At 52.2% G+C, this 10,415-nt stretch overlaps 1 long non-coding RNA gene across 1 annotated transcript in view; it reads left to right on the top strand.

The window, feature by feature from the left end:
- The window catches only part of LOC112481777, a 95,261-nt gene that overhangs the window by 569 nt on the left and 84,277 nt on the right, over nucleotides 1-10,415 (top strand). The window lies entirely within an intron of this gene.

Genomic DNA, 10,415 nt, shown 5'->3' on the forward strand with positions numbered 1-10,415 from the left:
CTGCAAGGGTTCGTGCGCTCTCCAGGGCAGAGAAGAGGCAGGGGTGAGGGGCGCCTGGGGTGACTTTGCAAGACTTTGCCCAGGGGAAAGGGTGGATAGGGAACCCCTCCAGCCGACTCTTGTGCCCCAGTACCAGGGTGTAGGTGCTACCAGCAGAGGTAGGCAGTGTTCACTTAGGCGCAGAGTGCCAAGGGGTGCCTCCGGGTGGGAAGACGAAGGCAAGAGGCTGCTTCGATTGGGGGGGAACGGCGTCCCCTTTTTCATTTGTGCCTGGGAAGTTTGTCTCAAGTGCGCTGCTCCGGGCGCGGCAAGTGGCTCTCCTCACTCCCCCTAGCCCCCACCCCCCACCCCAGCCTTCCCGGGCGCAGGGCTGGCAGTGCTGGGCGCAGGGAGCCGGGGCACCGGCTCAGTGCCGTTCGGCTGTCGGCCGGAGCCCGCCTGGGTCCAGGGAAAAGTTCGGGGGAGTTGCCGCGGTGGTTGTGTGCGCTGGGAGAGAAGTTGCGCCCGGGGACGTGGGACGCCTGGCCGGCGGCCCCGCGGGCGGGTGGAGCGGTGCGTTCCCAGGGAGCTCAGCCGCGGTGGGAGAGGGTCTGGCGGGGTCTATGTCCCGAGGTTGGGCTGACGGTGACCTCGGGGCTTAGTATTTGGGGGAAAGAGCCCCGAATCCAGGGGCGCGTTGCCGAAATAGGCACCAGGCGGAGGACAGAGAGAAGAGTGGCTCGTGGAGCTCAGGGGGGCACCAAACGGGAGACGGCCGGTCCACCCGGACACTTGGGGGTCGAGCTTCAGGGCAAAGGAGCGCGTGGTGGCTGGCAGAGGAGTGCAGGGGAGCGGGGCTGCAGGGGGCGCGCGGGAAGGGGGGATCGGGCCCGACAGACAGTCAGGGAGCTCCCGAGGCTGGGGGCCGAGTCGCGCGTCCGGGGTGAGCCGGCCGGGCGGAGCGGCGGCCGGTTTATTTTTACTCGGTGGCATTTGCAGAATGTGCAGCTGATGGCCGTCGGCCGCCAGGAAGTTTTGCTTTCTGTTCTTTCTCTCTTTCTGAAGCCAGCGCGGCCGGGAGCGGGCGGGCTGGGGAATAGGGCCTGGGAGGGGAGGGGGCAGCCGCTGGGGTGGCAAGGTGTGGGCAAGGGGTGCTCTGGGGAGGTGGGCAGGGGCTACGGGCGAGGGCGGCGGGCTGGCGCTGGGCCGCTGAGGAGCATTTGGGCGAAGGTCCGTCCCCGGGGTTGGAAGCTCTTCGGCGAGGGGAACAGGTGTATGCGCCGTCAATCACGGCGGGAGGGACACTTTGGGGGCGTAGATTAAAATAATAATAATAGATTTTTCTCTAGGGGGTGGGTGCAGATTCTTCTTCCAAGTCATCCCCGACCCGGGTCCGGAGTTGGGGGAGGAAAGGGGTGCCGAGGGAAGCAGGGGGCCGCTTCCCCCTACACACAAGTTTCTCCTGACCCAGCCTCAGCTTGGGAAGCCGGCCCAGGGTGCGGCGAGGACCTCCTTCCAGTCACTCTGGGGAGGGTGCGAGTGCGTGTGCGGGTGTGTATGACTTGTCCACCGAGGAAGCAGCGAAAACATTCCTCCAGCGAGCCTGGAGATCCCCCAAACCTGGCCGGCTCAAGGGGCGACTGGGGCGTTATGCGTCGCTGCTTCAGCGGAGTCTGGGGGCGCGACCCTCAGAGTGTGTGGTTGTTCCGCCAACACCCGGTACACTCAAAGAGATGGGGGCGGCGAGGGGGAAAGGCCTGGGAAGTCCAAGGGCAAAGTTGGTAAATTTAGGAGGTCTCTAAGCTGGTTTGGGCGCACGGTGAGAGCGTTCGAAGGGACTGGAAAACAGATCGCCTGGTAAATTGGTGCGCCCCCCACCCCCCGCCCACCCATCGGCGCGCGCGCGCGCGCACACACACACACACATACACACACACACGCGCGCGCGCGCACACAAACACACACACACACGACGCACGTCGCAGTCCTAAAGGGAGCTGTCCGGGCTGAGCTGGAGCAGCTGCGCCGGGCGTGGTGAGGGGGGTAGTTGGTCCCCCGGGGCTGCGTCGGGGCTGCGCTCCACGTGCCCAGAGGGGGCGCTGGGCCGATCCGCGCCCGAGCGCAAAGCTCAGGGTTTGCGCCCTGGTGGCAGCGAGGTGGTGCGTCCCGGGCGGGCGGCGCGTTCCGCGCCATCTCCGGCTACTCGCGCTATCTTCCCCGACGCCCTGCAGCTTTCCTACTTCCCAAACTTAGCTTTATGGTCTGCCCTTCCTCGGGCTCTCAGACCCTCTGCAGGGCACCGCGGGGAACTTCTCCCCTCCGGGCAGCGGCCACCATCTCCCCAGAACCCCGCGAGTTGGAGAGATAGGCCCCCCCACCCCCATCTCGTTAGCCACCTCAGAGGCGGTTAACGAGAGTTTATGGGGAATATTGTTGAACTTCAGTAATCAGGTTTCCAGCGATCTTATGCCTTCTGTTTAATTTATTAGACTAGTTATTTATTCTGTTGATGATAATCTGTTGCTGGTTTCTATGGAGATGTTAAACTGATCTCTTTCAGAAATCAAACTCCATATGCACTAAAACGTTTAAAGGGGCAGTGCCTCCCTCCTTTTTTTGTGGGGGGGGGTCTCGTTTTGTTTTTTAGACTTTGCACCTTGCGGAGACTTCGCGTCTTCCTCTGAGTCTCGGTGCGTTTTATTTCCTTCTTACGAAGGAGAGGAGTCCGGATACTCACGCTTTGTGGCAAGTACAGCTTATTATGGCTAGAAGAAAGCGAAGGCTTTGATCCCTAGGTTGCATCATCATTTAAAACAGATCATTTCATCACCACCCCTTTCTCCCCCATCATATAAGAGCAAAATTCTTTCAAGATCAAAGAGTCCAATCTAAAAAAAAAAAACCAACTATTGTTAAAAAAATAGGAACTCAGTCAAATATGAACCTCTCCTATATATCTGCTCCCCTTGTGTTTAAAGAATTTTTTGAATAAGAAAAATAAAACTTGTAGCTCAGCTAATTTTTCATACTTATTAATAGTTTATCTTGCCCCCCCTTTTTTAATTTAAAAAGAAGTTCAAAGTTAGATTTCTCTGCCTGTGGGGGTTGAGGTATATTTGCTTCTCTTTTAGATCCTGACCATCTGTTTTTGGAAAATTGGCCTCTGGGAAGAGGGGAAGAGTTTTTACTCAAACGTAATGGAGTGCTTTAATTTTTACAAAATACTCAACCAAATATTTTAAAGTCCCAATTTCCCTACTTTTTAGGAGATTATCAATACCCTCTGTCTGGTGTGTGAGAACATATCAACTTTTTCTTCTTTTTCTCCCCTTCTCAGGCAGTCTTCTGTGGACTTGTGACTTTGGGGGGTGCGGTGCAGTGAATTAAGAAAGTCAGGCAGAAAAAAATTATCTTGGTTTGTGACACTCTGAAAAATTGCAAACCTACTCTGAATGCCGATGTTTATCACCCTGACAGATATGATACAAAGCGATTGCATTTCCTAATGATCCTTTGGGACTAAGTTGTAGGTAAAACCATTTAATGCATTTTTAATATTAAAGTAAGGCATGGGTTCCATTTTCTCGGCGGTGAGGGGAGTGGGTGTCCCACCCTGGAGCTGATGCTTTCTGAGTATACTGGTTTTCTTTTCCAACTCAAGCCCCCCACCTCCACCCCTGCCCATTTTCATTCACTTTGGAGAGGGGTGAGCCACACACAGGGCATTTGGCTTTCATAAATAAATTTATATCTGGCCAGAAGGTCCAATGCTAAATAAGAGTACACTTAAAAAAAAAAAAAAGCAAGGAAGAAAGAAAGAAAAGAAATGAGAGAAAGAAAAAACAAACCTCAGACTCCACCCCTGCTATAGGAAACAAAACAGAGGCAATTGTTGACTTTTTTTTTCCTTCTGCCATCCTGGTTCTCTTTTATATTATTTTATTTTGGAAGGGGGTGGAATGGGTGTTGCTTCTCAGCCCAGAGGAGAGAGGAGCCATTTCTGTTATTTCCCCCTTTGCTGTATTTTAAAAATTTGTTTGATTTGGATTGCAAACAGAACAGAGGCTTAAGGGTAGAAAAGAGCACTGTAGCTTTAAACTCAGGAGTTTGCATATTCTCCTTGTATCTTTCCCCTTTGCTAATTATTGTGTTGTTTTCAGAGCAAATATGTCATATCCATGGCGACCGGGCAGGTTTATTGTCTTTCTGAAGCAATAGCTCACATAAGTAATTAATGACTTTCTTTTTTTCCCCTGGCTTAGGTTAAACAGATCATTCAAGGAAAGTCATCTCTCTCTCTCTCCTCTCTTCTCTTCTCTCTTCTCTCTCTCTCTTTCTCTCTCTCTCTCTTTTTTAGCTCAGTGACATAAGAACATGAGTTAGAACAAGAAAATACTTTAACCAAGAAGTCAACAGCTTATTTTCCCCTATTTCTTTTAAAAGCTGAAGTGTCAGCTTTCAGACATATGAGGCTGTCATTCTTACAGCCGTGAGCTGTGCAGTCCATGCCTGGGTTGGAATCCATTTGAAGGTTGTATAGCCCGGGAAGTGTTGGCATTGGGGGGGAGTAACCTGGAGGAATTTGCTTTTGAGGTGGGGGAAGCACTCTGAAATGAGGATTTCTCCTGTGTTTAGCAGAATTTAATTAAATTGTTTACAGGAAGGAATTAATGAGTTGGTAGTAATGCGTCCCCCACACCCCTTCTTTTTCCCAGTCTAGTTAATTGGAAAGACAAAGTTTTTCTTTTTGATTCACCTTGAACTTCAGCTTTCTCCAGCCTTTGTCTCAAGTGCTTTTTCCTGGAAAATTACCTTTTGGAATGCCCTCTGGTTAATATTTCCAGAATCGTAGTGGGGTTTTGTTTTTGTTTTTTTTTCCCCTTAGACCTGCAACTTAAAGCTGGTTTCTGCTTTTAGGAATCAAGAGCTATGATTTGGATTTTTTTAAACTTTTTCTAGTATGTGTGGGGGGGGATGGCTTTTGAGGATATGAAATGATATAGACAACATATCTTCTCTTCTGTATCTAGTGACAGTTTTGGGGAAGGTAGAAGGAATGTTTTCCTTTAAAAAAAATCACCATTTATGTTTCACTTTTTTCAAATGGACCTTTTGCTAATAGGAAGCTTTATTATGGCGCCCCTTAACTTTAGAAATATACTAGATGTCCAGCTGATATTCTCCAGCAGCTTCTTTACCCCCCTCAACAGACAAGATGTTAATTAAGCAATTTGTACTCTGCACTCCCCCCTTTGAAATTTCATGTATGGCCAAGGTGGTGTGTGTGTCCTTAAGAAAGGGGAATGAGATAAAGAGAAAAGCATTTATATCGTATTTATACTCTGACACAATTCAAAGGGATACTCCCCCCACGCGAAGTAAGTTAAAAAAAGGCTGTGCATCAACTGAATGAATCTTTCGGCTTTTTGGCGTTAAAAATAAAAATATAAAGCAGAAGAGAGATTCATGTGGTATCTGGTTTCTGAAGAGGAGAAGAGAAGGCCAGGCAAGTCTGATGCTGAGACTTTAGCGGAGTTGTAATTGAGCCCGTAACCTCTTGATGTCTATATCAGAAAAACAGACATGAGCAGAGGGAACTGAAGAGAGGCAAACAAGCCTTGTAGAGGAGGGAGCTCAGGCGGAGAATCACAGAGAGAGAGAGAGAGAGAGATTTAATTTATAGACATTTTAAAAACCGTAATTTCATTAGGATCTGTTCTTCCCCTTCTCTGAAGGGCAGACCGATAAGGCCGGTCCTTGTGCCGGGATGCGTGGTGTGGCTTGGTGGTTGTGAACTTGGCCATCCTTCCTTGCCAGCTCTGAGAGTTAGTTTTCGCTCTGCCCACTTTCCGCTGGCTTCCTTATTTTGAAATTAAAAAGTCCCAAATAGCCAAAAGTGAGCCATGGCTTCTCACTGCCTGGTCATCTCCTCTGCGAGTGCAACGCTGATCCATGCGAGCAGGTCTGTGTCCTGTCTGGCCTTTGGCATCTGTGTGTCTTCTGTCTGTCACCAGGCTGCCCGTGTGGTTCCAGCTATAGGAGGCTACTGGGGAGAGCCCCCCATGTCTGCCCCCGCTTAAGTTCACCAAGTTAAGTTACCGTGGTTCTGAGGCCTCAGTGTTGGGGTGGGGGCAGAGCTGAAGCCTGTCATAAATTCTGCAAAAATTAATCAACCGTTTAAGAGCCGCATGTTAACGAGGTTGCGCAGGGCCTTTCCCGCTCCCCCTGCTCAAAGTCCAGCAGAGTGAGGGGTGGCCTGGGTGGTGGGCATGGAAGGGGGAGGTTTTTTTTTTTTTTTTTAATCTGAATAATTGAGAACAACTAAGGAGAGGGAAGAAGACAGAGAGATTTGTTGACTACAAATCCTCAAGGGCCCTTGTTCCATACTGTTGGAATTTCTTCTCCCTTTTGGTCTGAGTTTGTCCTGTGTGTCTTTGGTGGAAAAGACACGTAGAGAAAGAGAGCAAAAGAGGGGGGTGGGGGAGAGAGAGAAGGAGAGAGGGAGGGAGACGTGCGGCTCCTCCAGAACTCATTATCATTCTTAATAAGTCTTAAGGAATAAAGAAGAGCATTGAGTGTAAATGCTGGGTAATCCTAACACTTCTCAAGGTGAGAGGAGTCTTGAGGACACAGAGGAAAGAGAGAGCAGAGGAAGGGGGTGGGAGGTTGGGGCCCAAGTGGCCCCGGGGGAGTGGCAGGCCCAGGGTTTGGGAGACTCTGCGAGAGGCCAGGAGGCTGGGCTGGGGGCGCCCAGAGGAGCCCGGACCAGCCGGTTGTCTGAGGTGACACTGTTGACTGCTGATCTCCAGGAGAGGGTGATTTGCTGGGGCAAGGAACAGAGGTGACAGGAACATGTGCCCTGCGTCAGCCCTGCCTTGGGGTGTCCCTCCTGAGCTCTGTCTCCCCAGCAGGCTCAGCCCCTGCCCCCCCCCTCGCCTTGGGTTCCTGCGGGCTCCCCTGCATTGTCCTCTCTGGGAAGCGGAGGGACAGACCAGCGGCCAGAGCTCAGCTCCGGACACTAGGTGGCTTAGAGGATCTGCGAGGTTTTCCAAGAGGCATGCTGGCTTCCTCCTGCTCCCCGCTGGTGGGCTCGCTGTGCCGTCCTCTGCCCGGTCTGCGGGCAGACCTGACGGACTGGCCCCGGGGCATGGCACAGCTCCCAGACCCCGCGCTCCCAGTGACCGGCTTCCAGGCAAGGCGAGGACGAGGCTGGGGCAGCTCCCAAGGGGGGAGGCAGCTGGTCAGGGCCACTTGCAAGAGGGGCAGTTGGAGCCCAGCCCTGTGTTCTGTGCCACCTGGGGATGAGGCACTGCTGAGCCTACGGTGGTGGCAGGGGGGTGGGTCTCTACTTCTTTCCCTTCTGAGTTCACGTACCCTCTGTGAGAATCCTCTTAATAAAAAAAATCTTGTAAGCATAAATACTGCTTATACTTGAAAGGGTTTCACAGGTCTCATAAACTCAGCTAAGGACCCACGAGGGTCCCTTGCTCTGGTGGGCTTCTTTCTAACTCTCCAGGAACATGGGGAACAAAGCGGGCAATAAGGAGGCAAAATCGGTTATCGCAGCCAATCCCACCCCTGCCTGCGACAGTACCGGAGTGGGGGGGAGCAGTCAGACTGTGACACGGGGCCTCCGCAGGTGGGTCGGGGCCACGTGTAGGTTCTGCTCTGCAGAACCGCACCTGCTCAGGTAAACACCCCACTCCAGGCCGAAGGCAGCTTCCCCTTCGTCCGGCTGGCATTTTCCTAGAGTGTTTGAGGAAGGGTCTTAGGCAAGGTCATGTCCGAAACATGGATCGTTTTCTCTGGGGACAGAGACGGGCAGGGAGACACAATTCAGGTTCGACTTGATTGTAGTGAGTTTTGCATTTTTTTTTAACTCTCTGTTTCTTTTGGAAAGCAACTTCGGGGAGCATGCAAAAGGGGGTGCGTGGGAGTGAGAGATGAAGGCTGGTGACTGAGCTGATGGGAAGCCCAGAGGGAGAGCAGGACGGGTTAATGGCGTGTGGATTCTGCTCTTATGTTGTTTAAAAGCAGTGATGACCAAATTGCATGCCCTGTGTGTGCCTTGCTGGCGAGGTTTACAGCAAGGAAGCTCTGCTGCCTGCCTCTCTGCTGCTGGTCTCGGGGTGGTTGAGCGTGTGTGTGTGTGTGTGTGTGTGTGTGTGTGTGTGTGTAAATGAGAAGAAGGGGTGGGGGATTAGCTCTGCCAGGCTGGCACCCTTCCCCAGCACTAATTGCTGGCAGAGTACCCACGGGGCTGTGCCAGCGTCTCCAGCTCCGCCCGCCCCCCTCACCCTCAGGGATCTCAGCTGTGCGGCTTGCTATGTGAGGGCCATTTCCGGGCCCACTAGTCCCGGAGGTTCCTTTGGGAATTTCAGGGAAATCTGATCCTTGGGGGGACCTGGTCTGGGATGCTGGGATGGAAGGAGACTTGGGTGGTCCAGAGCTCCGCTGAGGTCTAGCTGCAGGCATCAGGAGACCCTATTCCAGTTCCAGCTCTGCAGTAAATCACTGTGTGGCCTTGGGCAAGTCATCTGACCTCTCTGGGCCTTAATTCCTCTCTTATCAAATGGCCTCTAACCCTACCACCCTCGCAAGGTTGCGCCGATGGCCTTTGAAATAATTAAGTGTAATGAAGAATTTGTCATGATCATGTCGTCAAGTGCAGGGTGCCCCGCAATGTCACATTAGCCGGTTTTATATAAAATGGTATCCATCTCAAAGGGGACCCCTGTGAATTCTGCTCCAGAAAGCCGTGGGCCTGGCTGTAGTGTGTGGTGCTGGGGTTGCGTTTGCCTGTCTGGTGGCAGGTTGGTTCTCTTATCACTGGGAGCTTGGGTTGAATTGGGGGGGATGTTTTTAGGCAGTATGGGGAATCCCATTCAGGATATGGGGGTTTACTTGGCTGTTTTCAGCCGTGGGTTCCTTGAGGAGCTGTATACATTATACGTTATGCATTCTGGAGCCGGGTAGCTGGAGATCAACGTCGTGGCCTTCCATCAGTTAGCTGACGAGACCGTGCCTTGGTTTTCTCATCTGTAAAATGAGGATAATAGTACCCGCTTCGTGGGGCTGATTTGAGGATTAGATGAGCTAAGACATGTGAAGTGTTTAGAACAGGCCTGGCAACTGTGTATATTCTGGACCCACGTGGGGGTGAGTGTGGGCGCACTTGCTGGGCGGGAGATTGGGAAGAGCTCATCCTCTGTTTATGTGGGGGCTGGGACTAGTAGGTGTGGGGCGCTGCGGTGTTGGTTGGACATTCTGGATTTTGCATTTTTCCTCTCTGGGCTGCCTTGAGATCTACCTGGTATTTTTGATGATGAATCAGAAGAGGTCAAGAAGCAAAATTGTGCCCACATTTGGAATCAGACCCCAAATGGGGCTTGGGCCATTGGCCTCTCTTCCCCGTTGTGGCCAGACCGACATTCCTGGAACTTTGAGGGAGCCGTTTGGGCCGGGAGGCAAGAGGATCGGGGTGCGGGCAGACCCTGGGAACTGGTGCAAGGTGCTGCTGGCCTCTGCCTGCATTTGCTCGGCCTGAGGGCTCAGTGCTGCATGCCGGCAGTCCCCAGAGGCCTGTGTGTAACACCTTGGTTAAGAGCATGCTTTTGGAGTCAGGCTGAGCCCCATGTGAATCGCATTTCTCCCAGTTGGCCCAGATTAATTCCTCTAATCCTTTGTTTCCACACCTGTAAAATGGGGGTTGGAATTCCTACCGTGCGAGAATTAAGTAGAGAATGGTGATCATCGCTAACATTTGCTGAAGTTCAACTTTGAGCTTTATTTCATGGAATGAGTAACACAGTAGGGTCTGCAGGATGAGGGTGAGGTGAGTAACAGGCCAGCCTCGGGACCGAAGATGGGTCCCTGGGTGGCTGGAGCTAACTGAGGCTTATGTGGAACTGAGGTCCCTGCCTACCCACCTTTGGGTGATCCTGCCCCGGGGGACACTCCCCAGGGCTGGGTGAAGGTGGGGAGGCAAGAAAAAAGGCAGAGGTGGCCTGGAGCCAGCGACCTAAGAAGGCAAGGGCATGGGGGCTGTGAAGCGAGGAGCCCTGGAGGGGCGAGGGGCACTTATGGAGGATGAGGTGCATGAAACTCCATCGGCCTCTCCCATTTCACTGTGCTATGCCAAAACACCCCGGTTCCTGTTTCACTATCTGAGATCTGGGAGCAGGTTAATTTCCATGACGAACTCCAGGCCACGTGCTCGGAGGATTTATCTAATTAAACTGATGCTTTCTTCTAAGAAAGAAAGAGAGAGAAAGAGGGAGGAAGGAAGGAAGGAAGGAAGGAAGGAAGGAAGGAAGGAAGGAAGGAAGGAAGGAGAAAGAAAGAAAGAAAGACTATCTATGCATTGATTACTTTTGTGGTAGCTCTAAGATGGCCCCAATGATCCTTATCTCTTAGCAAACACGTCCCTGGGTAGA

Source organism: Pteropus alecto, unplaced genomic scaffold, assembly GCF_000325575.1.
Source record: "Pteropus alecto unplaced genomic scaffold, ASM32557v1 scaffold125, whole genome shotgun sequence".
NCBI lineage: Eukaryota > Metazoa > Chordata > Mammalia > Chiroptera > Pteropodidae > Pteropus > Pteropus alecto.